Source organism: Mirounga angustirostris, unplaced genomic scaffold, assembly GCF_029215605.1.
Source record: "Mirounga angustirostris isolate CCGP_5_RB_7025 unplaced genomic scaffold, mMirAng1.0.hap1 SCAF_4, whole genome shotgun sequence".
NCBI lineage: Eukaryota > Metazoa > Chordata > Mammalia > Carnivora > Phocidae > Mirounga > Mirounga angustirostris.
The window spans coordinates 137,940,572-137,965,810 of NW_026991712.1; the positions used below are offsets into that span (position 1 = coordinate 137,940,572).

Consider the following 25,239-nt stretch of genomic DNA (forward strand, 5'->3'; position numbering starts at 1 on the left):
GTTTTTGCAAAGGATCTTAACAGACATTTCTCCAAGATATACAAATGGTCAGTAAGCACATGAAAAGATGTTCAACACTGTTAGTCATCAAGGACATGAAAATCAAAGCCACAGTGAGATACCACTTAGCATCTACTAGGATAGCTAGACAAAAAAAGGTCAGATAACACGAAGTGTTGGTAAGGATATGGAGAAATCAGAATCTTCATACACTGCCGGCGGCAGGTCAAATGGTAAATACACTGTGGAAAACAGTCTGGTAGTTCCTCAAATGATTACAGAGTTACCAAATGCCTAGCAATTCCCCTCATACACATACACCCAGGAGAAATGAAAACCTATGGCCACAGAAAAACTTGTATGCACTCTCTCACAGCCAGCCTTAGCATTATTCATGGTAGCCGTAAGGTGGAAACCACCCAAATGCCCATCAACTGAAAAATGCGTGAACAAAAATATGGTATATCTATGCAATGGCATATTATTTGGTCACCAGAAGGAATCAAGTACTGATACATGCTGCAGCATTACAGACCTTGAAAATATTGGGCTAAGTGAAAGAATCCAGTCACAAAAGATCAAATATGATTCTCTTCATATGAAATGCTCAGAACAGGGAAATTCTATAGAGAAGTAGATTACTGCTTGCTTAGGGCTAGCTGAGGGGGTCAGGAGGAGAATACCAAGGGGATAAACGGTACAGGGTTTCTTTTTGTGGGGATAAAAAAAAAAAGTTCCAAAAATGGACTAGGAAGATGGTTGCCAGTATTAGTGAATGGACTAAAAGCCATTGAATTGCACACTTTAAATGGGTCAATTACATGGTATGTGAGGATCTCCATAAAGCAATTTTAAAAATTAAATCCACAGATGCTTTAAAAAAAAAAAAAAAAAAAAAAAAGACTTCAGCCCTTAATTCTGTTGTTTTAACTAGTCTTTCCTGGCTGCAGTCAGGCACACATCACTTCCCTAAAAAAGGACAAGGGAAGTACAGATGGCTCTGGGAGATATCAGTGCCTTTCACAAGTTCTAAGGAGACAGCCAAAGGGCAACATCAAAACTTTTCATTTACTACCTCTGAAATAAAGAGGTGTCTGGAGCACAAAACACTTTATTCTTTATATCCTATACCATCAGATATAAAGAAAATGCTCTCCCAGATGCATCAAAATCTCGGTTTAAAAGTTACATATATCTGCATGTTAAATAATGAATTTTAATAAAAACTTTAGAAGTTACATATATGATGGTATGATGGTACTCAATATGTACTAAATGTGTTAGATTTGCTTGATTTATGAACAAAAGGACGTGGGATAGAAAATAACCAGTGGCTGCCTCAGAGTCTTGGACAAGAAGGCATTCTTGAACCTAGTGCTTTAAGAAATGGTCTACTAGAAAGGTCTGGTCCAAGGGTACAGTGTCTTCTGGAAGCAAGAGCACTAACTAGAAATCAGAAATCTGGGCTTTCCTGTCTGCACAGATTATAAGTCACAAGATCTCCTTCCTCTCCCTCTCGTCTTTCTGTGACTAGTGGTACCTCTGGAAAGAGAGATTAACTAGAAAGGAGTGCAAGGGAGCCTTCAAAGGTGTTGGAAATGTCCTTTATTCTGTCTCAGGTGGGTGGGTTACACATGGATAAACATATATAAAATTTCATCATGCTGCAGGTTTCAGATTTGTGCACTTGACTTTTATCTCAATTAAAAATAAAATCAGAAAAAAATGGTTTCCATAAATACATTTCATAAATTACCAGTTGTTATGTAACTGAAAGATACTACCATTTTAAGAGATTTCTTTAAAAAAAAGGTAGCAAAGGTTTCTATGGTATAACATACTGAGTAAGGAATAAGTAGTCACACACAGTCCTCAATTCAATGGTATTTACTGTGAAAGACTGTGTTATAGGCACAGTGAGAGCCCTAGAGATACAAAGCTACCATTCACTGCTCTTAGGCTGATACCCTCTTAGCCACAGTATTAATTTTATGGAACAAAACAAAACCCATCTCATGTAATGAGGAAATTAAGCCCACTTCCCCAACTAAGGCTCATTTGGTTCTTACCTAGACCACATTCTAAGATCTGTTACTGTTACGGTAATTTTTAGGGTCTGCTCTAGGCAAAAATGGTCAAGCACAAAGAACTACCTTTGGGTCCCCATATCTAGGTACCTACAACCTCAGGTTGGCTCCTTCCATCCCTCCTGGTTAGAGCTCCCATGTACCATTAACCTTCAGAACAGTATCAGCACGTTTCCTCCTGTCTTCCTTCCAGATCAAATTTTGAGCAGGGTTTCATGAGCAGAATGCTGAGATGGTCCCAAAATTTCTGGCCCCTGTTTGTACATACCCTGCATACTCTCAGAGAGATTTTATTCCCATCATCAGGTTGTATCAGATGGTACAGCTGACTTTCAAAAAGGGAGATTAGCCAGTGAGCCTAACCTAATCACACGAACCCTTTCAGAGCAGAGTTTTTCTCTGGCTAGTGCCAGAAGAGGAATCAGAGAGACACTCCAGCTGATCTAGAAAGAAACAGCACCCATGCTGTGAACTGTGAACCTGGAAGCCACCGGGCAACGTACTGAGCAACCTCTAGGAACTCAAAGAGGTTCCCGGCCAGTAGCTAGAGTGAAAATGGGGACCTTGGACCTAAGACCACAAGAATTTTTTTTTTATTCTTATGTTAATCCCCATACATTACATCATTAGTTTTAGATGTAGTGTTCCATGATTCATTGTTTGTGCATAACACCCAGTGCTCCATGCAGAACGTGCCCTCCTCAATACCCACCACCAGGCTAACCCATCCTCCCACCCCTCTCCCCTCTAGAACCCTCAGTTTGTTTTTCAGAGTCCATCGTCTCTCATGGTTCGTCTCCCCCTCCGATTTCCCCCCCTTCATTCTTCCCCTCCTGCTACCTTCTTTTTTTTTTTTAAACATATATTGCATTATTTGTTTCAGAGGTACAGATCTGAGATTCAACAGTCTTGAACAATTCACAGCGCTTACCAGAGCACATACCCTCCCCAGTGTCTATCACCCAGTCACCCCATCCCTCCCACCCCACCCCCCACTCCAGCAACCCTCAGTTTGTTTCCTGCGATTAAGGATTCCTCATATCAGTGAGGTCATATGATACACGTCTTTCTCTGTTTGACTTATTTCGCTCAACATAATACCCTCCAGTTCCATCCACGTCGTTGCAAATGGCAAGATCTCATTCCTTTTGATGGCTGCATAATATTCCATTGTATATATATACCACATCTTCTTTATCCATTCATCTGTCGATGGACATCTTGGCTCTTTCCACAGTTTGGCTATTGAGACCACAAGAATTCTACCTATAACCAGTGATGTATGAGGTAACTCCCAAACCCACATGATCATCACAGCCCTAGCTAATACCTTAATTTCAGTCCAGTGAGAATCCATCCATGCCAAGCCCAGAGTTCGGCCCTACAGAAACTGCTAGGTAATAAATTGGTGTTGTTTTAAGCTGCAAAGCTGGTGGTACTTTGTTATGCAGCATTAAGAAACTAAGCAGGGGCTATAGGACAGCCCCATCTGAATAGACGGACCTACCTTTCAATAAGAGTTCCACACATCTTTCTCAATCTCAGTTTTCTGTCTGTGAAATGGAGCCAAGTCTCTACTTCACAGGTTGGATGAGAAGTAGAGACAGTATACATAAATTACTTGACACATGGTAAGCACGCAATAAATGGTAACTAATATGGTTTTCCAGCCGGTGACAAGATGGTTCTGAATATGTAGAAGTTAAACACTTTTTGAACAAAGGAATCCTGAAAAATCATTTCAAAGTCTTAACTCGTACAGAGTGCCATTAATAACAGTGGTTCCCACTACTGGGCTCCACAAAGGCAGTGTTAAGATGCCTAATTAGGTTAGCAATAATTCAGTACAGGTAATGTGATATTGTGTAGGACTTAATTGGGTTAAACTACAACTCAGATACAGTTGCATTACATTCAGGAAGGCCCTCTCCAATGGCAGGCAGCTTATGTTCTAATCATGAAGACATACTCCAAAAAGAGGCACTGCAAATGTTTCCGTTACCCGTTTTAATCAACACCAGACCCTCCGCCTATTAGCAAAGCAAATGTCAGAGGTGTGAGAGTGTGTGTGCGTGGGCACGCATGTCTGCGTGTGCATGTGTGTGAAATGAGTGGCTTATAAACAGGCATTATAATTGATGGACTTAGAGTAGGGCAGGTGCCTGGGGTGGTTCAGCTGGCCTAGTCATCTCAGGGTTGTGCGATGGAGCCACCCACCTCCCCTGCAGCCAGGGGGCTCCACACTTAGCAGGGAGTCAGTCAGCTTCTCTCCCTTTCCCTCTTTGCCCTCCCCTTACTCACACATGCACATGCCCAGGCACTCTCTAAATAAATACATCTTTAAAAAAAAAATTAAAAAAACAAAAACAGGCAGCGTGTAAATGTTAGAAATGGGCCTTCACTTGTGGAATTAAAGATATATTTGAGTTATAAGAATTGGCCAAAATATTTAGAGATACCCCTACTCTTGCATGAACAAGAGTGCAGCCTTCATCAGTTTGTCCCCTAAACGGCCCCAAGTCCAGCCACGACTGGAAGACTGCCAGTTGCTTGATGCTGATTATTAAGGATAACAGAACACTCCTCTGGAATGTTGTCGTGTCTACGAGTGCAGTTTTCATGCAAGGCAGTGATCAGAGCAACCAACAGAAGAGAGCTGGGACTTCATCAAACATACAGGGCAATTTTGCATCAACTATTTTGTGGCTGCTGGCTGATAATCAACGTCTGTATGTGTAGCAGGATCGTGTCTCAGACTTGCTTTAGTTATAACCAGGTGGCAAAGTTGTGGGACAGTAGCTAAACCTTACTCCCCTCAAATAATTTGGCTACTATCAAAATTTACCCCCCAAAACCCCCTAGGACTTGGGCATAACCAAACTGGCCTAGGTCAATTTGCAACAGGTGGCAATGACTGAGAGCTGTTTGCAATACAAAAAGAAAAAGTCCAAATTATGCCTGTCATAAGACTAACTAAAATATCAAGATTTGGGGTTTGCCCTGGAATGATACCAGCTTAGTATTTTAACTCTGGTTAACTCAAGTTACTCGGAGCATCTGATTGACAGTTAATGGGAAATCACTGCTAACTTTTTTGCTAGGAGGAAAAAAAACCCAAAAACCCAAGTTCATTCAGACTTACATGGTTTGGTAGGTATTTTTTTAAAATATTAGAAATAATAATGCACGCCCTATTACGAAATTAGTCAATCCTTTCGTTTTAGAGATAAAGAAACTGAGGCCTGGAGCTGATGAATAATTTTTCTGAGGTGTTCGACATGTTTTCATTTCTGAAATCAACCCTCCTTAGAGTATCTGATAGGACTATCTCTTGTAGCAATTCCTGGCTGTGCCTCAAACAAAAAGCTCCACTGCCTCAACCTGCTGGCCCCAGATTATTTAGCATCTGGAATTTTCCCACATTTCCATTGCTGCAGGCAAAAAGTTTATCAGGCACAAGCAGCTATTAGTGGCTCTTTGAGACTTTTGAGCAAATTCTTGCATTCAAGTCTATTATCAAATAGGTTGCAAGGAGTTAATGAGATTAAAAAAATTGTTCCTGCTAATGAGTAACCCCTCAAATGTAAAGCTTTAACTCAATTAAGTGATGCCTATCTCCAAAATTACCTCAAATAATTAAGAGAATGAGGCGGGGGGTGGGGGAGAGATATTAGTAGGACCAGTAGGTAGAGGACAAGTCGTCAGGGTATAGGTCTGAAGGCACAGGCTGATGGTCCAGGCAAGGCCCTTATCGCTGCGGTTTTCAAACACAACAGGTTGTAGATAAACTGAAAGGAAGACAAAAGCTTCAACTCCCCGGGAATGAGGCAGTGGAGAAATAAATACCATGCTTGGCATGCTGATGTTCTCTACAAAAGGTAAACAAGAACCATCCCACACTCTTTCTGTTCCCAAACAGTAACTTCACCAGAAAAGTGGTTCCCCACATTTGGGGTCACGATACTAGTATATGGGGATATCTGTATACCTTATTTTTTCCCGTGTCCTGTAAGGCGAAAAAGGTGCGTGTGAGCTAGCCCATTTCAGAGAGGAGGAAGTCTAAGCCCAGGTGTCAGGGTCACATAGTTACTTTGACAAAGGCAGGCACATAACTGAGGTCCTCTGACTCCAAGCTCATGTGATCCTGTGTAAAGTTTTACATCCTGACCTGCTTCCACCCCGTCCATCATTCCCTAATAGGACCACGTTCCCATGCATGATTTTAAAAACAAAAGTATTTCAAAATTAATGTGGCTGAGAAGACCCGAATGCACAAGAAACAGTGTAAGACTGTCCTGGGTACTGAAACCAGGTTGAAAAGTCATTGATTGTCACTGGAGATAGAGCACAGAAACCTTTTCCATCCCTATGTGTGACGAGCATCTATCTGCCGCTGTTACCTTGGAGGAAAGAAGTTAGGCATAGGTCACGAGCTGACAAATTACCACACTTCAGCTCTTCCTTTTCCCCCATAATGGATCCTCCTCCCTGTAAGGAGATACAAACATTTAAAAACCACTAAACCAACCAACACCTCCCAGGATCCTCTACTGAAGGTTTTCTGGTTCAGTACGGGAAGCCTGGAAGACATCACGTCATGTTCAAAGAGGATCACAAGCTGTGCTACCACAGGATTCTACTTTCCTCCCCTCTTAAGATCTAATCATTTCCTTTGTTTCCCAAGGAATACAACCATTACATTCACAGGACTGCCAGGTTCAATCAATGACAGAGTAGGCAGGGCAGCTACCCTGGGGTGGTCAAATGCACTTTTTTCCCCCATACATTTAAAGTGTAAAAGGTTAAGCTAATAGGAGAGAGGGGAGCAAAGAGCTACACTGCCCAGGTCCCTCCTCCTGATGAGAAGCAGCATGGCAATGATGATCACATCACTCCTCTGCTCAAGACCTGCCCCCCATGGCTCTTCCTTACTCTCACAATGGCCTCTGAGGCCCTACTGATCCCTCTTAGTCCTCCGGCTACCCTAGCCTCCTTGCTGTTCACCCCCACCAGCATAAGCCCTCTGCCAGGCTCTTCCCAGAGATCCACGTGGCAAACTCCCTTACCTCCTACTTACTTCAAGTCTTTACGCCAGCGTCATTTTCTCAATAAGCCCCACAGTGAATACTCCATTTAATGGCAATCTCAAAGGCCACCCCAGCCCCCTACACACTCTCTTGCTCCTCCTCACCCTTTCTCCCTTTACTCCTCTTTTAATAGCACCAGCTGAGCTCCAACATGCAATGTATTTCCTCCTGATATTCATTATATCTATTGTCTTGCTCTCTCCTGTTGGAATTCAACTGGAATGTAAATTCCACGCAGAAAGGCATTTTTGATAACAGATGAATTAGTAGGACCTCAGTGTGCCTAGCACGTACTATGCACTCAGTAAATATTTTGCTGAATGAGTGAAAACTACCTATGTGTTAATAGCAACACATTTATTGAGCACTTACTACATCTCAGACATCTAGCAAGTGCTCTACATGTATTATCTCATGGGATTCCCTTAAGCCTGAGATAGGTTGTGATAGCATCCCCAGTTTACATATGACAAAACTGAGGCTTAAAGGAGTTACCCAAGGTCCCAGTGCTAATAAACAGAGAAACGAGATAAGAAGCCAGGTCTTTGGGCTTACTCCAGTTAACCCCAATGCTGTATTTCCCATTCCAGCTCTGCTACACAAGTTTTTGTGTTTTTGTTTCTGGTGGAACTCCACTCGTGTTTATTAGGGAGAAGGGTCTGAAATATGAAAAAGTATTGCCCTAGCAAATTCAAAGAGACACAAGTCTCTAGAAGAAAGTTTGGATAAAAATGTTTTTATATTAAAGAATATCTTCCTGTGGCATTGTGGTAAGAATAACCAGAGGATAAAAACCTGGGTTCAAATCCAGACTCATTCTCCTAATCAGCTCTGAGATCGATGTGGGGGTAATAATCTATAAAACAGATAATATCTACCGTGCAAGACTGTTTTAAGGATTAAATGAGATAATTCATGAAAGTGAAAAAATATATATGGCTTATTTGGTCCTCTCTTCTTTCCAGTGTTAACCACCTCACTGACAGAACCTTTGTTCATAAGCAAGCAACTTATTAAGCACCTAGCGTGCGCCAGGTGCCACACTGGATATTGTGGTTACAAACGCAGTAAGATGGTCTATTACACAGTAATGTTCCCAGTGTGGAGATGAAGCAAATCAGTAAAGCAGCGATTTGGGAACCACATGAGAAAGGATACGGCAGAGTTATGTACTGGACAACGAGACAACGCTGAAATTCTCTGCTTTGGTAAAAATAAGAATCGAGAGATACTGATAATTGATTGCAGAATTACCACAGGGAAAAAAAATACGAAAGGATAGGCATATTAATAATTGGAACTACCTCGCTGAAGGAAGGATCCAGGTTAGTTTCGAATTAATCTGAAAATGTTTAGCATTGATGTAGTTTACATGCTACTTATCAAGAAAAAGACTACTTGAATAAACAATAATTTTCTCAGATATCTGTAGCCTGTCTGTGAGAATCTTAGTAACTATCTCTTCTACCACTTCCTCTCCAATCCTATGAAGGCCACCCTCAATTCCAAAAACTTAAAGATCTCAAAATCTCAAGCTTTATACACACTTTAAGTTCATGAAGTAGGGCGGGGGGTGGGGGTGGGGGTGTGTGTGGAAATCAATGCCCTCCTTAATTTTTTAAATTAAAAACTAACAGAGTTGGAACCATGAATCCCAGCCACATTTCCATAAACATAGATTACTGGGTTAGTTTAATTTCTGTACACCACTTCAGACTACCTGCATCCCCAAATAGTGTCAGGTAACAGGCGTTTCTTCATACATTAATTTTACATCACCCTCTCTCCCAGGCAGCTAGGGAGCTAACCAGCAGTCCCTGCGGCTCAGTCTGAACAGAACTGGCATGCAATCAGGCAACACAACCACATCTGTTGAATAGTAGCATTTTTCATATGAGGAAGCCGTATCACAACAAATACTAATAGTCAAAATGATTTAAGAAGGGGAAAAAAATGTTTTGAGATATTTTGAACTTGCAAGGATAGAAAAATTTTAGTTTTTAGTTGCAAAAGCTTATATTCCAAAGGTCCTGGACAAATGTCAAACCAATCAGACTGCAAATGTATCTGGTTTGAGGAGACTCTTAGGGTAATTTAAATTTAACCTCTCGCACAAAGTGGGAGGATCTGTATTACTTCCTGTTTTCATTATAACCTGAAAGTCTAACTTCCACGGCTCCCCAGTTCTATTTTCTAACATATACACCAAAAAAATTCTTTTTCAGAAGTATACTGTTCGATCGAGGTGAGTAGAAACAGTAATTGTTAAATAGTTTGTATTAACGAGTTCAGGATTCATTAGAAAAATGAAGAAAAACTTTAAGAATTCATACCACTCAGATTAATCTAGATCCCTGATTTTTATCCTTCTGGGTCATGTGTGTATGTGTGTGTTCTTCCCAAATCATCCAATACTGTGACAAAAATCACATGGATACCAACATGTCAATGAAGAGCAGTATAAAGTCTGAACACAGGGGAAATAGCTCCATTATGGCCAAAAGAGGAACACAGGAACTCTGGAGACTATGTACTAGTCAACTTCATGCTCTTTCTCATCATAATTATAGATTATTTAATTAGAACTACTGAAAGACTGTAAGAACAAATCAGACCAGATTATGCCATTTACTTTACAAGTAAAAATTGTACAGACTTCTGTCATTTCCTCAAGGCATCTTACAAAATATTTCCTACTTCATCCTTGACAACAAGATGGCACACTGAGCTAGACTGTCAGACATGGAACTTGGATACATCATAAAAAGGTTAACTATCACCGGAGACTTAAAAGAATTTAAAAAGGGGTCATCACATAGCTTTTCTGGTGAGGTAAATACCAATAATCCTATGGTCAACTATGAATCTAGCTCTGCTGCCTATGAATACATTCCTCCCCCATCCCACAGTTCAGTTTTTCAAAAACCTAGAAGAGGAAGAATTCCTTCTTTACAGTGCTAAAACTAAAAGGCTTTTATGTAAAACTACAAAAAAAATTCAGTCAAGCTGGCAAGAGTCATTTTTAGCTAGATAGCCATATGGACACCTCTTGAAAAAAGCCATATGGTTATATTTGTTATTTTTGGCCTCTTTACCTTTAACTTCTTTCTTGTATATAGAGGCCTCCAGTTATTACCACCAAGTGATAAATCACGTTGAATTTCCAAGGCTACAAAAGGCATTTACTGGCAACCACTTCAGGTTTCACTTTTAGCTGAAGACCCTGGAGAATTCTTAAGTGAAAGATGTCCACATTTTCCAAAAATGTTATTTTATTTAACCTGAGTCAAGACTTTAGATCTACACTTTATCTTGATAGCTGAAGTTCAAATGGGGAAAGTAAAACATGGGTAGAGATGAATAGTATACAGTACGAAGGAACATACCAGCTTAACTTTTTCTCCAATAGTTTCTAAGAGAAAGGATGGGCAAAGGGCCCCCCTAAAAAGATTACCTGGAAGAGACTGCAAACTGGCAACCTAACTTGACCAGCACAAAGTTACTGCTGTTTTAAATTGAGCCAATGTTTAAAGTATGGGAAATGTCACATTTTACAACAATCTGACTTTTCAACATCTTTCAAAAAACTGGAAGATCTGGCAACACCAGACTAACATTCCCACGGTCAACAACTGGTTCCCACTGAATAGTAATGGTCTCCTTCCGGTGGGTCATAACCATCTTCAGTTTGCCACATGCATTTAAGCCCTACTTCACCAATTTCAATTTTCTGACTGGCAACCTATCAAAAGACTAGAAATGAAGCACTAGTTCCTTCTTGGATTTCCTTCCATTGTCTACTGTTCCCTTTAAGGTAGCCCTCAAATGCCACCTTGCCTTTGAACCTTGCAGATTTATCAAATTCTCCCTTGTATCATCTCTCCCAATAGTAGCTGCTCAAAAAGCAGGAATAGTAACTTACTTACGGCTCTTGTCTCTTTTCTCCATTGCACTTAGCACAGTGCTTTGCTTGAAGGAGATGTTCAGTAAAATGTCTAGTAGTTATCTTACAGCTATTCAGCTTGCAAACAGGCTTTTACATATACAAGTGTTCCAACCTTAAAGATTTTTTTATTTATTTCTTTGAGAGAGAGCATGAGAGCATCACCATGGGGGGAGGGGGAGCAGCAGAGGGAGTAGGAGAAGCAGGCTCCCCCCTGAGCAGGGAGCCCGATGAGGGGCTTGATCCCCGGACTCTGGGATCATGACCTGAGCTGAAGGCAGACCCTTAACCGACTGAGCCACCCAGCACCCCCAAGTGTTCCAACCTTAGAACAGTATTTCTCAATGGGGGCCATTATGTAGCCACATACCCCACAGGACATTTTTAGTTCTCACACTGGTGTGGGGTGGTGGGGAGGGAAGAGGCGGCAGAGCTGGCATCTAGTGGGTAGAAGCTAGAGATTTTAAAGATCCTAAAGTGCACGTGAGAGATACCACCCCCCTCCCCTGCGCCAAGGACAGTAACCACCATTTCTACCACCCCACCACATGTCATTAGTTTCAAGTTTTAAGAAAACCTGCCTTAGAACAACCTGATAAATAGTACAACAAAACTGCAGGTAGAGAATCTCAGACTAAAAGTCAAGTGGCTTACTCAAGGTAAACCAGCTTGCAGTAGAATCAAGATTTGAAAACAAGAGTGCCAGGATCTCAGGATCTGATAAGAGCAACTGATAACAGAAAAACACCCCAAGGATGGAATTTGTGCCTGTCTGGCATGGACTTGTGGAAGAATGTTCACAGGCTAGAGACTAACATTCAACTCACAAAGTATATCTTAGCTTTTGTAAAAAGATGGCCTGATGATGATAGAGTCTGGTAGACACTCGGTGGAAAACACAACTTAATCCTAGCTCATGTCAAGTTTACCACATACATATGTTGGAAAACAAAGTTCCACTCCCCAAAGAGACGTTTCATATAAGCTAGTTCATAAATACATGAAGTGACCCCTAATCCACGTGCTGATGACTACAGAATACATATGACTGAAAGAAGCTTCAAAAGGAAATTCGTCTTTAGGAGAAAGAAAAGAGGAAGGTACAGCCATCTGAAGTCTGGAAGGATTGAATTCAGCCCAGGACAGTCACATCAGCAGGCTGTTGTATTTTGTCTCCGTTACTCCTAGAGTAGCCTCTCTCCATTCAGAGCAGGGCAGTGAGTGGTAGGAGACATGAAGATGGAAAGAGCACAAATTCAATTGTGTGCCTTTGAACCTCACCAAACCCTAGGCCCTTCTTTGACAGTCTAAATCTTAACAGTACCCACAACCATATTAATCCTGTAGATTTTCCAGGAATAAAAGGTTATGAATGCATTGAACTTTCAAGGTCCCACGGCAATATCTCATCTAGATCATACCAACAATCCAGCAGGAAGACTTACAAGGGCACATAGCATCGTCTGAATTTATCTGTATCTTAGACCAGTGGGCCAATCTCTCTGCCAATTTCTGGTTTTTATAGCTTAAAAACTAGATAGAGTTGAATGAGGACTACCACCAGAAAAATATATCACGACAGAAATTAACACAAGCAGAAAAGGAATTTGTTAGAAAGACGTGAGAAACACAAGAGACAGAATCTTAGCAAGGTTAGATAGCTGAGAGTACTCTCCAAGAGATCAAGTCACTAAAATAGCCTCACTAGAAGGCCACAGTGGTCAGCTGGCTGTTCCTGTCACTGGAATGTCTTTTCCATAATCTTAACATCACCAACTGTCCCTCATCTATTGCTGCCTAAATATTTAAAGTCCCAGGCAGGACTCTGATCACCTGGTGTCGGTAACACACCTATCACCCTAGCTGCTATGGAGCAGGGAGACAGATCATCCACCCTTCCTCAAAAAAAAGGTGCCTAGGATGCAGGACACCCAAAACAGCAATTAATGTCCAAAGATCTGCTGACCCTCCACCACAACCCTTTTGGAGCAATTCTATGTACCTCTCCACTCACTTTTGATAAGGTACTGACTTGCTCATGTTCATGCAACTGGTGAAGTGCCAGCACTAAGAATTCATCCAAGTCTCCTGGTTCTTGACTCCTGGAAAAAATGTGTTTAAAAAGCAGATTTAAACAATATCCTAAATCATCCTAAATATAGGTTTTTTAATGAATGTGCTAATCCCTCTTCACTCTTCTGTCATAAATAGGACTTTATCATGTACTATCTGGGTTGTCAGGTTTTCAACCACCTTTCTTTTTTCATTTTTTTTTTCCCTCCTCTTAATTTGACTATAGTTGACAGAGTTAATTTCAGGTCTATGACTTAGTGATTTGACAAGTCAGCAACACTTAAAAAACTATTTTTCTGAAACCTATCATTTCTTTATAACCCTGAACTTAAAAATCATTAACAGTAGTTGTGTAAGACTAAATACACCCAAGCGTTTGAGACTCAGTCTCTGACTTAAAATCTTTCCTACTATTAAGAAAAGATACAAATGTCACTAACATTAAAATAGGTGTATAAATTGGGCTTTGAAAAAAAAAATGTCTTCACAAAATTCACCTGATAGCCTTACCTTCACATTTATATATAATGTTGTAGTGTTTTTCTTCTATACTTGTAGATTTAACAAAACTCCTCTACTTTAAAAAGCCCCCGAGGGCCGATTTCATGGTGAAAGAAAAATAAAGCCTTATAAAATAACTGAATAGCTCAGTGTTTTACCTTAAGACCCTTTTCCTTCCTATTTTTTAAGAAAGATAAATGAACTAAAGCTGTTCATCTTTAGTTGATTCAAATCTACCTTTTTAATAGCAAGTGGTTGATGCCAAGGAAATAATTAGAGATGGTGTTCTTTCAACAATTCCTTATTACAACCTGGGTTTTGCTTTGCAATTACTCTCTCCTGGACATAGCCAAGGACAAGTGGACTTATGTTACCCAGTCTGAGAGATTTCTAAAAAATGAAAACTCAGCATTTGCTACAAAGGGCAGGTACCACAGGCATGAAAGGTGCCATGGTGGAGGAAGTTATAAGGCCTTTGCTAATGACTGTTCAAAGCGGTGATGAGCCCCAACCCTCAGGAATAAAAGCAGAGAGTACTTACCATCCACACAGGTAACAAAGGCGAAGAATGAACTTCATTAAATTTTGAGTCCTCTAGAAGTTTCAGAGTAATCTCTACAATGCCCTACTGTTTTCTCTCTTAAAATCAGCAAGGGAAAAAAAAAGATCTTTTCCACAGTCCTTGCCTTCTGGGCAAAGATGGGGGAAGGGGGAGGTACCAATCATGAAGGGAGAAGAACCTTGTGGAAGAGACAGAGGGAGGAGATGGCAGGGGTCACCAAAGGAAAGACAAGTGGTTGGGAGTCCAGGGCTTTTTTCCAGGACTGAAATAACCACCAGGGAGACAACTTCACTAGGTTGAAAAAGCCATCTTGGGCTTATGAGTTTAAAAACCAAAAAAGAAATCTGTAGAGGTAAACCAGTGTCAGACCTGAATGTCCAATCAGAACACAGACTACGATTCTCTACATGACTCACATCTGTCTTACCTAGCATACTATCTGATCAGTGAGAGAAGCAACAACTTGTCAACTTGGTAGGACCACATCTAAGTAAGAGTAGCAGCTGTTGAAGGTCAATCACCGAAACAGGTGTTCTAGGATAGTCCCAACTTGAATATGTTCCTTGCCTGACTGATCTGTTACCTGGAAGGTAGCCATCATCATGCTCATTTTCCACATAAGGAAAGTGAGGCTTGGAGAGATTAATTTGCTAAACTGAGGTCACAAGAAAGATCACATGCTCTCAAGTCCTCGGAGTCAAAATCCAGCACTCTTTCTCTACAAAAGACTCTTGTTCACCCACTTCCACTCCAGTATGTATGTTGTCCTTTACACAGGAGACAAGAAGCTTCCATTGGCATCCTTACATAATTCCTATGAAACACGTTAAGAAGGTGATCGGACATTGTAAAAGAGATAGAGGCCCCTACTTTAAGTGACTTGGCCAGGCATACACTAAGGCAAGAACTCAAGTCTTCTGACTCTTGAAGGTATGCTCTTTCCTATAAATATCACTTTTTTTTTTTTTGACATATCAAAAGAGTTATTTTCTCTGTGCTATTTCCCATGGAGTTCAAGTTCCATTCTCACTCCCAGCTCCTGAAAGCTCACTCTTGTCTTATTTCTGGCTCATCTTCCTAATTCAACCTGAGTTTCCACATTCCCTATATCCTGGCTGTCAGCAGATTCCTACTCCAGTTCCCCCATACTCCTGCCTCACCTCTCCCCCTGAGGCCTCTGAGCCTGTGCTCTCCAAGTCTAGGCAACATGTTCCTTTACTCTCAGGGGTGGAAAAAGAACAGCAGCAAAAACTAAAAACACCACCTTTCATCTCAACATTACCCAGGAAGTCCATTAGTTTAATTCGATTGGCAGGTGCTGCGTGCAGTCTCAAACTCAAAAGCAAAAAGGAGTAGGGCAGGGCCCGGCCTGAGGAGCACCTAACCTAGTGGGACAGGCAGAAGCAGATCTAGCTGTCATGTGAGAAGCTGTTAAGGGGTACACAGAGGCACACAGAGTAGTCTATCGATGAATGGGTTCTGACTAGAGAAGTTTAAAGAAGGCTCTGACCCTAGAAGTCTGTTCCTATCTGATCCTTGCACACTGGGAACAACCTTCAAAACAGGATTTGTGTGAAATACTAATTTACATACATACTAATTTACAAGTGATGAGCTTCCAACACTTAATTGCCTAGGACTTCAAAGTACTCACATCTCACAAGAAAAGATGGTAGAGTTATTTGGAACCCCATTTTGTAGATGAGTACATTGAAATCCTTGCCTAACAACAGTCATACAAAGAACAGAAAAGCAAATTCAGCTCCTATCCATGGTTTTAAACCACTTTGGAACTATAACTTTCCCAATTGCTCCAACAAAACACACTCTAATAGGGGAGGGAAGCTCTTCCCATAGAGAGCAGACAATTCAGGAAAATTTAAGCCAAAATACTAAACAGCTCTACTCCATTTAAAATGTCTTCTGGGTACCCTTTGAGCTTCTTCTGTAAGTAAGCACAGTGTGTACTGGACAAGACCACCACCATGGTACCCCAGACACTCAGAATAACAGACACCTCCTCTCTGAATCCTTCTTGACCTATCACCCTCCAAGTAAAACAAAGCAACAACAACAAAACACTTCTTCCCATGATGCACATTTACATCCTGTCTGGCCTTGACTTAGGGCTCTGCGTGTGACTCTGAGTGAAGTAATTTCATCTTCACCCCTCACATCCTCCTCTGTATCAAGAACAGTACTTATACCTCATTGGTGGCTGGCAAGAGTAAGCAAATTAATATACATAAGCCATTTAGAACACTGCCCAACAGATCATAATCACTCACAGCACTGTACCACTTCATTAGTCTCATTTGGCATAGTGGTTAAAAATACCTGCTTTAAATGCTGGCTCTTACATTCATTAACAGTAATTAGAGGGTCAATCATAGCATCTACCTAGCAGCAACGTTGTCAGGATTACATAAGATAATGCAGATGAGAATATTTAGCACTGGGTAAGAGCTCGATAAAGGATAATTACATGACCTATCTGCATCCACAAGGAGCTTTGGCCCCTGCAATTTTTTTTTTTTTTTTTTAAATTCCTAGAACTCAGTACAAGGCGCCAAGCACAGCCAGGAACAGCGTCAAGTGCTTTTTCAATGTTATGAGTGGCGGGCAGCAGTTTAGTTACGACAGGTGAAGCTGGATCACTGGTTCCTCCTTGGCTTTGTTTGTCCGCCAGAGAATCACTGCCACCTGGCACTTACGGGGGACGAATGAAATAATGACACAGCAGTGAAGGGCCAAAATTATCTGGCAGTGCAATTCACTGTAGTGTTTTGGGTGGAAAAAACCCTCCCCATGTAAAAGAACGGCTTTTTAAAATCCTACCATTTCAGTAACCAATGCAGCCCAAAGTGGGGAGGAGTGGAAGGGGCTGGAGGTGGCACCCCAGGTCACTGCCCTCCTGAGGAGCAGTCCCGGGGTTGGCCAGGCAAAGCTCCATGGGACCCTCCAGAGGAGCAAGGCCTCGGAGTGGAAGACAAAGGGCAGAGCGTGGAGGGGAGAAGCAGGATGGCCCGGAGTGCAGAGGGGAGCTGACCAAGGAGGGGCACAATGCCCAAGGGGGGGGGGGGGCAAAGAGCCAGAATGCTGGACGCAGATTCCACGTGGCAGACGGGAAGCCTCATCAGGGGGAGGGGTTCGGGTGAAAGACCCCGAGCCAGAGATGACCAGCACCAGGTGGGTCGGGGATGGGGTGCAGTCAGGAGATCGGCAGGAACCGGATGGCAGGGGCAGGGCTCAGTCCAAAGAGGTGTGATGCAGTTTGGCGGATGGGCGAGGGCAGGAGGCAAGGCTGGGCATCATCCAGGGGCAGGGAGGTCCCATCCCAGAGACACAACCTCGGGCACCTGGTGAGACTTCTGAGATAACTGACAGCCTTCCCCAGTTCCTCACCCGTGGTTATGCTCAGATTAAGTCTGTTTTTCCACTACCACACCCTGCCTCCTAAACAGGATTTCAGTGTTATGGTTTTTACCCTTCTATTTAGGGAAAGCAAAATGAAACCAATGAGAGGTACCTATGCAAAAAATGAAAGAATTAAGCCAAACAGGGAAATCCAACAGCTATCAAACTGGCAGAGATGGAAATCTGGTACACCCAGACAAGAGAGGGGGAGAATTCCTAGAAAATTCATTAACTCGATGTCTGCATTCCCCAATATTCAAATGTAAGGAAACAAAGTTCTACTATATACCATTAGTTTCCTGTGATAAGAGGCAAAATACCTAAGTAAAATACATGTTTTCTCCCTCTTTTAATTTAACCTTTTAACACGCATTTCTATTATGCTAATCATTAATATCACTGTTACCTCTAGGTTAGTTGTCAAAACTTGGCCTACATTTCAAAAATACACAGACTGACAGAACTAGAAGGACTGCCTCCAACCTCTTCATTTACAAAAGAAAGGGAGAGAGTCCTAGAGAAAGAATCAGGTCACTGGTTAGAGCCTAAGTCTCCCAGTCAAGGATCTTTCCAATAGTACACAATAAATTTTACCTATTCGACTAACCAATCTGTGGCTTAGTCGCATTTAATTCTCCAGAGATGCTCCTCAGTGGCAAAATACAACTGAAGCCTAAGTTTATATATGTAGTGGGGACTGGTCAATAGAAACATTTCTAACTGAATGTCTCAATTTGTTTAACAGAAGTTATATTTTTGATCCTCCCAACACAACTCAACAGCTCTACCCACTACACTACACAAAAGCATGTTTAGAAAATGTGGACTGAAAAAGTCATCTAGTGGGCAGTCTCTTTCTTCACATGAAAGAGTGCATGCAGACATCTTAAAACTCTAAAATCGTTCCTTGCATGAACAAAGATGATTCCTAAAAGGCATCACTTAGTATCTTGGCTCTGTAAAAAATTTTGTTGTTTTTTTGCTTTTCCACATAAATATATGCTGTGTTTTCTCTAAAGCAAACCAGTGCTTTGACAGATATTAGATTTTTCCCCTTAAGTAAAGGCACTATTCAATTTCCATGTCCTTGGAGTGTTTTATCTGGGGATTAGACAACTGTACCAAAACACAGCTGTTCCAGTTTTTTCTCCTTTATTTTTCACATTAAAAAACTCCCACTATCAGCCAGTCCAATTAGTTACTCACTATCAAAAGCCGGCTTTGGTCTTTCATCTTCTGGAAAACTGGATCCAAGTGACAGGGTGTCATGGAAACTGTATCTCGGGTCATTTCCTGTTTCAATTGTTTGGCCACAAAAAAAAGTTCAGCTCTATCAGATGGAAATTAATGAATACTTGCTGTTACTGTTTGAAGAGCATGCCACTAAATAAAAAGTAATTATCCTTTTTGACCAGGTTTTCCCAACACCAAGGAATACGGGGAGATCAGTGCACCCAAAATGAGAAAAGAAAAGTACTTTGACTTGATGCAATGAACCAAAGCCTTTTCCAGTTCAGTTTCCCTAAGTTAGTGGTCAGTTTTTAGGCTGTCACTTGGGTTTGGGAAAACTAACTTCAAGTTCAGTGGTTTTCATTGTAGTTACCTCTGTTCTTTTTCCCCTTCCACTTCCAACACATTTTCAACCTCTCCTCACTTCTCTACTTCACTCTAATTTTGACATTCACTATACAGAGCTGGTATTCTCTTTCTCCCCAAATCCCCTCAACATAAGGGAATGTGTAATAGAAACAAAACGTGTAATATAAAGATTTCTTGCTGTACCTGTTCTCTGCAAACCACACACACACACACACACACACACACACACGAGGGAAAAGGAGAGCTTAAGGCCTACAAGCAATACCAGGCAAGCACATGTGTTTAGGAAATGAAGTCCTGGCTGGAATTCAGTAATAATGAGCCCCTTAGTGATCTAATGTACACCAGTATACACTGTGGATGGAAACAGAGTGCCAGACAGGACAATGGGGAACTCAACCCGTGTTTAATATGTTTCAGCTCTGTCTAAATAACTGTTGGCAAAAAACGTGGAAGCAATACAACAAATCAATTTTAGGGCTCAGGAGGATTTGCTCAAATAAGACAGCTATGAAGTATACATTACAGGGTAAGTTCATAGCTCCATTGTGAGAAAGGCACCTACTTGCAATGCTTTCTATCCTGTTTAGCTTGTTATAGGTCTTCTCTATTCAAATCGAGGAAGTATCCGTGGTGCTTTTTCTTAAGATTTAAAACAGAAAAACTGGGAAAACATCCAAAGACAAATTAACTTTATTATTAGCGTAAGCTAAGCCTTATATGACTTACATCCAGCTTGCTACTTGGACAATTTCTATAGAGAAAGAACACTATGAGGGGAAAAAAACACACCTTTTACCAAGGACACCTGAGTTCCAGATCTTTTTTACCTGTCATTAAGTCACTGTTTATTGAATCCATGCCAGCAAAGAGGCAGCCAGGCCAAACTTGTGCACCATTTCGCTCCTGAAAGCTGCTTCACACGTGCTGCCCAGTTCTGCTCTCAAAACCTACACTTATGCCTCTAAGAACTGGCTGTGCTTCATTAAAAACAAGATGGAGCTGAGGCACCTGGCTGGCTCAGTTGGTGGAGCATGTGACTCTTGATCTCGGGGTTTTAAGTTCGAGCCCCATGTTAGGTGTAGACATTACTTAAAAATAAGAAAAAAAGGGCGCCTGGGTGGCTCAGTTGGTTAAGCGACTGCCTTCGGCTCAGGTCATGATCCTGGAGTCCCGGGATCGAGTCCCACATCAGGCTCCCTGCTCGGCAGGGAATCTGCTTCTCCCTCTGACCCTCCTCCCTCTCATGCTCTCTGTCTCTCATTCTCTCTCTCTCAAATAAATAAAAAATTTAAAAAAAAAATTTTTTTTTAAATAAGAAAAAAAAAATCTAAAAAAAATAAGATGGAGCTGATGATTTCTAACTGGAAATCACTTCTATTTCTTTTTGCCAGCCTTCGAGGAAAGTAGAACATCCATCCTTCTATACCTTTCAGGGAAAAGGGTTTCTAATTTAAGAGAAATGTACTGGTAGGCAATCTTTCAAAGTGTTTATTTATATTATGCTTATTATCTGGTTTTTAAGCATACAAGACACCAGAAATAGAAGTAATGTTACCCAAGGTAATTTTTGCCTGAAGTAGAAGTAATTTCTAGAAGCCATCCAGGTAGTATTTTCTTATTGAAAAACTATTTAAAATGTGGAATTAACTGCTGAAGACATCAACACAAAAAGACATAAGTCAGTTCAAAGAGGCAGTAAACCTAGATGAAAATAAATTCAAGAATACAGCTACCAACCAGACTTGAAGGCCTCTGGTCATGATGAGTGAAGTTGGTTTTATCCCAAGAGACACAATACATAAAATAAAGATGGAGCTGGGAGAAGGGGTTGTGAACTGGAGGAGAGGCAAGAAATACAATCAGTACATCAGGACAAATCATTTTTATATTCTGGTCATAACTTGCTATTTTTCTTTTAATTTCTTTCCCCTAGAAAATGAAATGGTAGTGAGCTTGTTGCGCTTTCTACCTGATTTATTATGATTCTCCATGTCCTCCCCCTCCATTTTAATTTGTAAGTAGCAACTCAATTACAGAAAAATTCTAATAAAATCTACATAGGGATAGGGTAATTCTTGTACTTAGTATAGAAAATCCTATTGGATTTTATGAAATTTCGATTATGGGTTTCATTTGGTTTGTTTGCATGCCCAATCAAGGATACTACTTAGAACATAGATATTTATCAGGCACCTTCAATGTTGAAGATACAATGCTCAACACCTATAGCCAATGAAAGGCATACCATTGTGAAACAGACTCGTATGTATAGATACTGTACATCCCAAGTGCTCACCCACATACCCCAGGTCCTTTGAAGTGAGGTGGGATCTTATGACCAAGTATATATCCACTGAGTTGTGATCAGAAGTGACCTGTGACAGCGAGAAGACACCCAGGACTTCAAGATGGCATCAGTCATACCAGTGAAGGAACAAAAACTCATGGATGTCAAGTAGGGGAGCTGCCAAGCTGGATACTCATGCAGGATTTCACCCCTAATGGCACTACTGGAGCATTTCCAAGCTGCTCTGACTCTACAAGTGTGTCAACAAGAAGAAAGGGAGCATCTGGAGTTTCTAAGGTGCTGGAAGCTTACATGTTTAACTGCTGCCTTTCTCATAAGGAACTCACGTGAATGGTCACAAAAATAGCTAGCACCAAGGAGAAAACCAGCAAAGAAGACTACTCTGGATCCTGGCCATGACCTTCTTTGCCTTGGCACCCCCTCCTTGAGGAACATAATCATTGCTAAATCCTTTCCTACCCTGAGAATTAATACCCCCAAAATAAAAAACTCGAATGTGTGAAACCAAACAAAGCAAACCAGCCAAAGCCTATAAGAATGAAGTGGGGAGGGAGGGTTCTCCATGCCAGTCTTGCCTTGGAGGCCAACCAGGAAGTCACAAATTTAGATACGAACATCAAAAAAGAGGAAAGCCATATCAACACCTAAGAGACATTGACAAGAAATATATTTACACTGGGGCATCTGCGTGGCTCAGTCGGTTGAGCACCTAGTTCTTGATTTTGGTTCAGCTCATGATCTCAGGGTCCGGAGATTGAGCCCTGAGTCAGGCTCCGCACTCAGTGGGGAGTCCGTTTGAGATTCTCTCCCTCTCCCCCCCACCCTCATGCTTGTTGTCTCTCAAAAATAATCTTACAAAAAAAAAAAAAAAAGAAAGAAAATACGTTTATACTGTGATGAAGGGATTTGTTCATTACCACAGCCTATCCTAGGTCAGAGATTTTTAGCTTTTTGTGCCATAGAGCCTAGGGCCAGGGCAGTGAAGTGTGTGGTCCCCTTCTCAGAATCAAACGTTTAAATGCATAAAATAAAATGGGCAGGATTTTAAGGACCAACTATAAGCCTTTTTTTAAAGAGTTATAGGATAACATGTCCTTTTTTATTAATGCATTAATCAATAAGATGAGCAGTGTGTCAAAACACTGTAATTTCAAAGGAGTGTGGATCATGTTATTTCAAGTTATCTGTGATACCTACAAAAGTTATGGAGTATCTTTGATTTGTTTTGGTAACAAAGTCCCAGGTACTGCTAATACTATTAGGATTTGTTGTCTATATCATCGTGAAAAAAATGCCAGATTTCCTTTAGGGGGGTTATAATTTTTTTCCTTCAAGTTCATGAATTCCCTGAATTCTGTGAAGCCCAGAAGAAGAAACCCTGAGATTTACCTTCTCCTAGTACAACCATACTACAGGATTCTCAGGGGGAGTTCTACTGGGCACCCTAGAGGTACATGTGTGGCAGTGTGCATGGCAGAGTCCTCTATGGGTGCTCTTCTGCTTATCTGGCATTTTTTATTCTCACCAATTGTTTTGAACATGATGTCAACTAAGGAAAAATATCATTCAGGTTGTTAAAATGCAATTTATTGGAGGCTTGGGTGCCTTGAAGGCAATGAACAAGAAAATGGGAGGGGTGCCAGGGTGGCGACCAACTCAACTCGTGATTTCAGCTCAGGTTATGATGGTATGGACTGTGACAATGAGCCCCATGCTCAGTGGGGAGTCTGCTTGAGAGTCTCTCCCTCCATTTGTGCTTGCTCAATCTCTCTCTTTAAATAAATTTTTAAAAATAAAAATGGGATAAAAAAAAAAATCAGTCCGTAAGGGTCTGATCAAATCTTCGGACATCATAAACATCACCTCGTCTGGAAAAACTAACAGTTGTACAAAAGGCAGCTGCTCAAACGATCTCTCTGGAGGTTTGTCATGACTTCCAGAAACACGACATGACTTCCAGAAACATGAAGACACCTGGGGTCGCTGGGTCACTGCATCACGATGCGGTCCAGTCCTGAGCTGGGAGGTCAGGTCTATTTAATAAGCCTATCAAGGCTGGGTAAAACAAGATGGAAATCATTCACACTTTGTAAGGTATACCTCCATTCTGTAAGTTGTAAAGAGAGAGAAATGACCCATGTACTTTCAAATAAACCATTACTGGCTTTCTTCAATCAGCCTAGCATAGTCCTTGACACCTCAACCCAGGAATATGTGACATAGTAGATAACCAAGCTATAGCTCTCAGTTTGGTCAGGGAAACAAAGGATTAGAGAATCAGGAAAGTGTTTGAAAGCAAGTAATAAGTCTACAGGCAAGACTTGAGAACCAAAATGTTGAGGCTTGGGAATCCATCTCATTTCAGGTTTCAAATACGAAGAGGTAGTGTAATGCAGTAGAAAGGCCACTGTGGATGAAAGTCAACACAGGACTTTTCATCTAGATCCCATCACCAATTACCTGAGCAAATGTGGGCCAGAAATCACATTTCCCCAAGCCTTGGGTTCCCCTTCTTTAAAATGGGGAAATTAATCTCAAAAGTCACCTTCCCACACAAAGATATCGATTCAGTAACTTTTGAAATCTCGAGAATGATTTTTTTTTTAAGTATTTGTTAGAGAGAATGTGTAAGCAAGCATGAGCAGAGAGGGACAGAAGGAGAGGGAGAGACAGAATCCCAAGTGGAGTCCCTGTGGAGCACGGAGTCCAACACGGGGCTCGATCCCGTGACCCTGAGATCATGACCTGAGCGGAAACCAAGAGTCGGATGCCTAACTGACTGAGCCACCCAGGCGTCCCTCAAGAATGATTTAAAAAAAAAAAGTTATTACTGAAAAGATATAATCAAATACAAATGTAAATTGAATGTTTGGTGAAGCAAAGGGCATTTCAGTTTCAAATGGTGAAAAAATAAAAAGAAGTGAAAAGTTTCCATGTCCTGGAGCACCACGCCGGGCCCCAGACTGTATTTGGTCCTATACATAACAGGAGTTTAAAGTCGTACATGTTGGGGGCAGAGGGGAAGGGAGAATTGGAGGAAGGTGGTTAAAAGGTACAAACTTCCGGTTATGAACTAAGTCCTAGGGATGTAATTTACAACAGGACGACAATACTGCTGTATAGTACATACAGTTGAGAGTAAATCCCAAGAGTTCTCATCACGAGGGTAAAATTTTTTTCTTTTTGTATCTCTATGAGAGGATAAAGGTTAACTGAGTTTACAGTAATTAAGCTTATACGGTGCTGTATATCAATCATAGCTCAATAACCCCCTCCCCCCCAAAAAAAGTTGCATTAGTCATATCTTGATGCTCTTGTGAGTCCCCCATGAGTTCTGCTGTACCTAATCACTGGTTTGTCCATTAGCTCCTTGAGCATGTACTGCTGTCATGTTTAGAGCCATATTCCCCCCAGCGTTAGAACAATCAGGCAAGGTTTATCCGAGACAAGAAAGCCTGAAGACCTGTCAAAAGGTTTGAGATCTAGTCCCTGCTCATTCTTGGCCTCTGGTAAATTCTCCCTGCCCCTTTTTTGCTGTCCTTGTGCATCCTGTTATTTTGATTATTTCTCCCAAGGGGCTGACCCATTCACTAGGAGCAGAGGACTCCAGACTAGCAGGAGAGTAAGTCAGCATTTAATGTCTGCGGATTCCAGGCTCT

The 25,239-nt window shown here is 41.3% G+C and overlaps 1 protein-coding gene across 5 annotated transcripts in view; it reads right to left on the reverse strand.

Annotated features, from left to right (window-relative positions):
- The window catches only part of CACHD1 (cache domain containing 1), a 199,993-nt gene that overhangs the window by 147,064 nt on the left and 27,690 nt on the right, over positions 1-25,239 (reverse strand). Inside the window, exon 1 of one of the 5 annotated variants that reach the window (XM_064589026.1) lies at positions 13,132-13,260. The exons of the other annotated variants lie outside the window; for them this stretch is intronic. The gene's annotated coding sequence lies outside the window, so the exon portion shown is untranslated. Of the gene's footprint in view, positions 1-13,131; positions 13,261-25,239 lie in introns of those variants that run through there. 5 annotated transcript variants of the gene reach the window in all.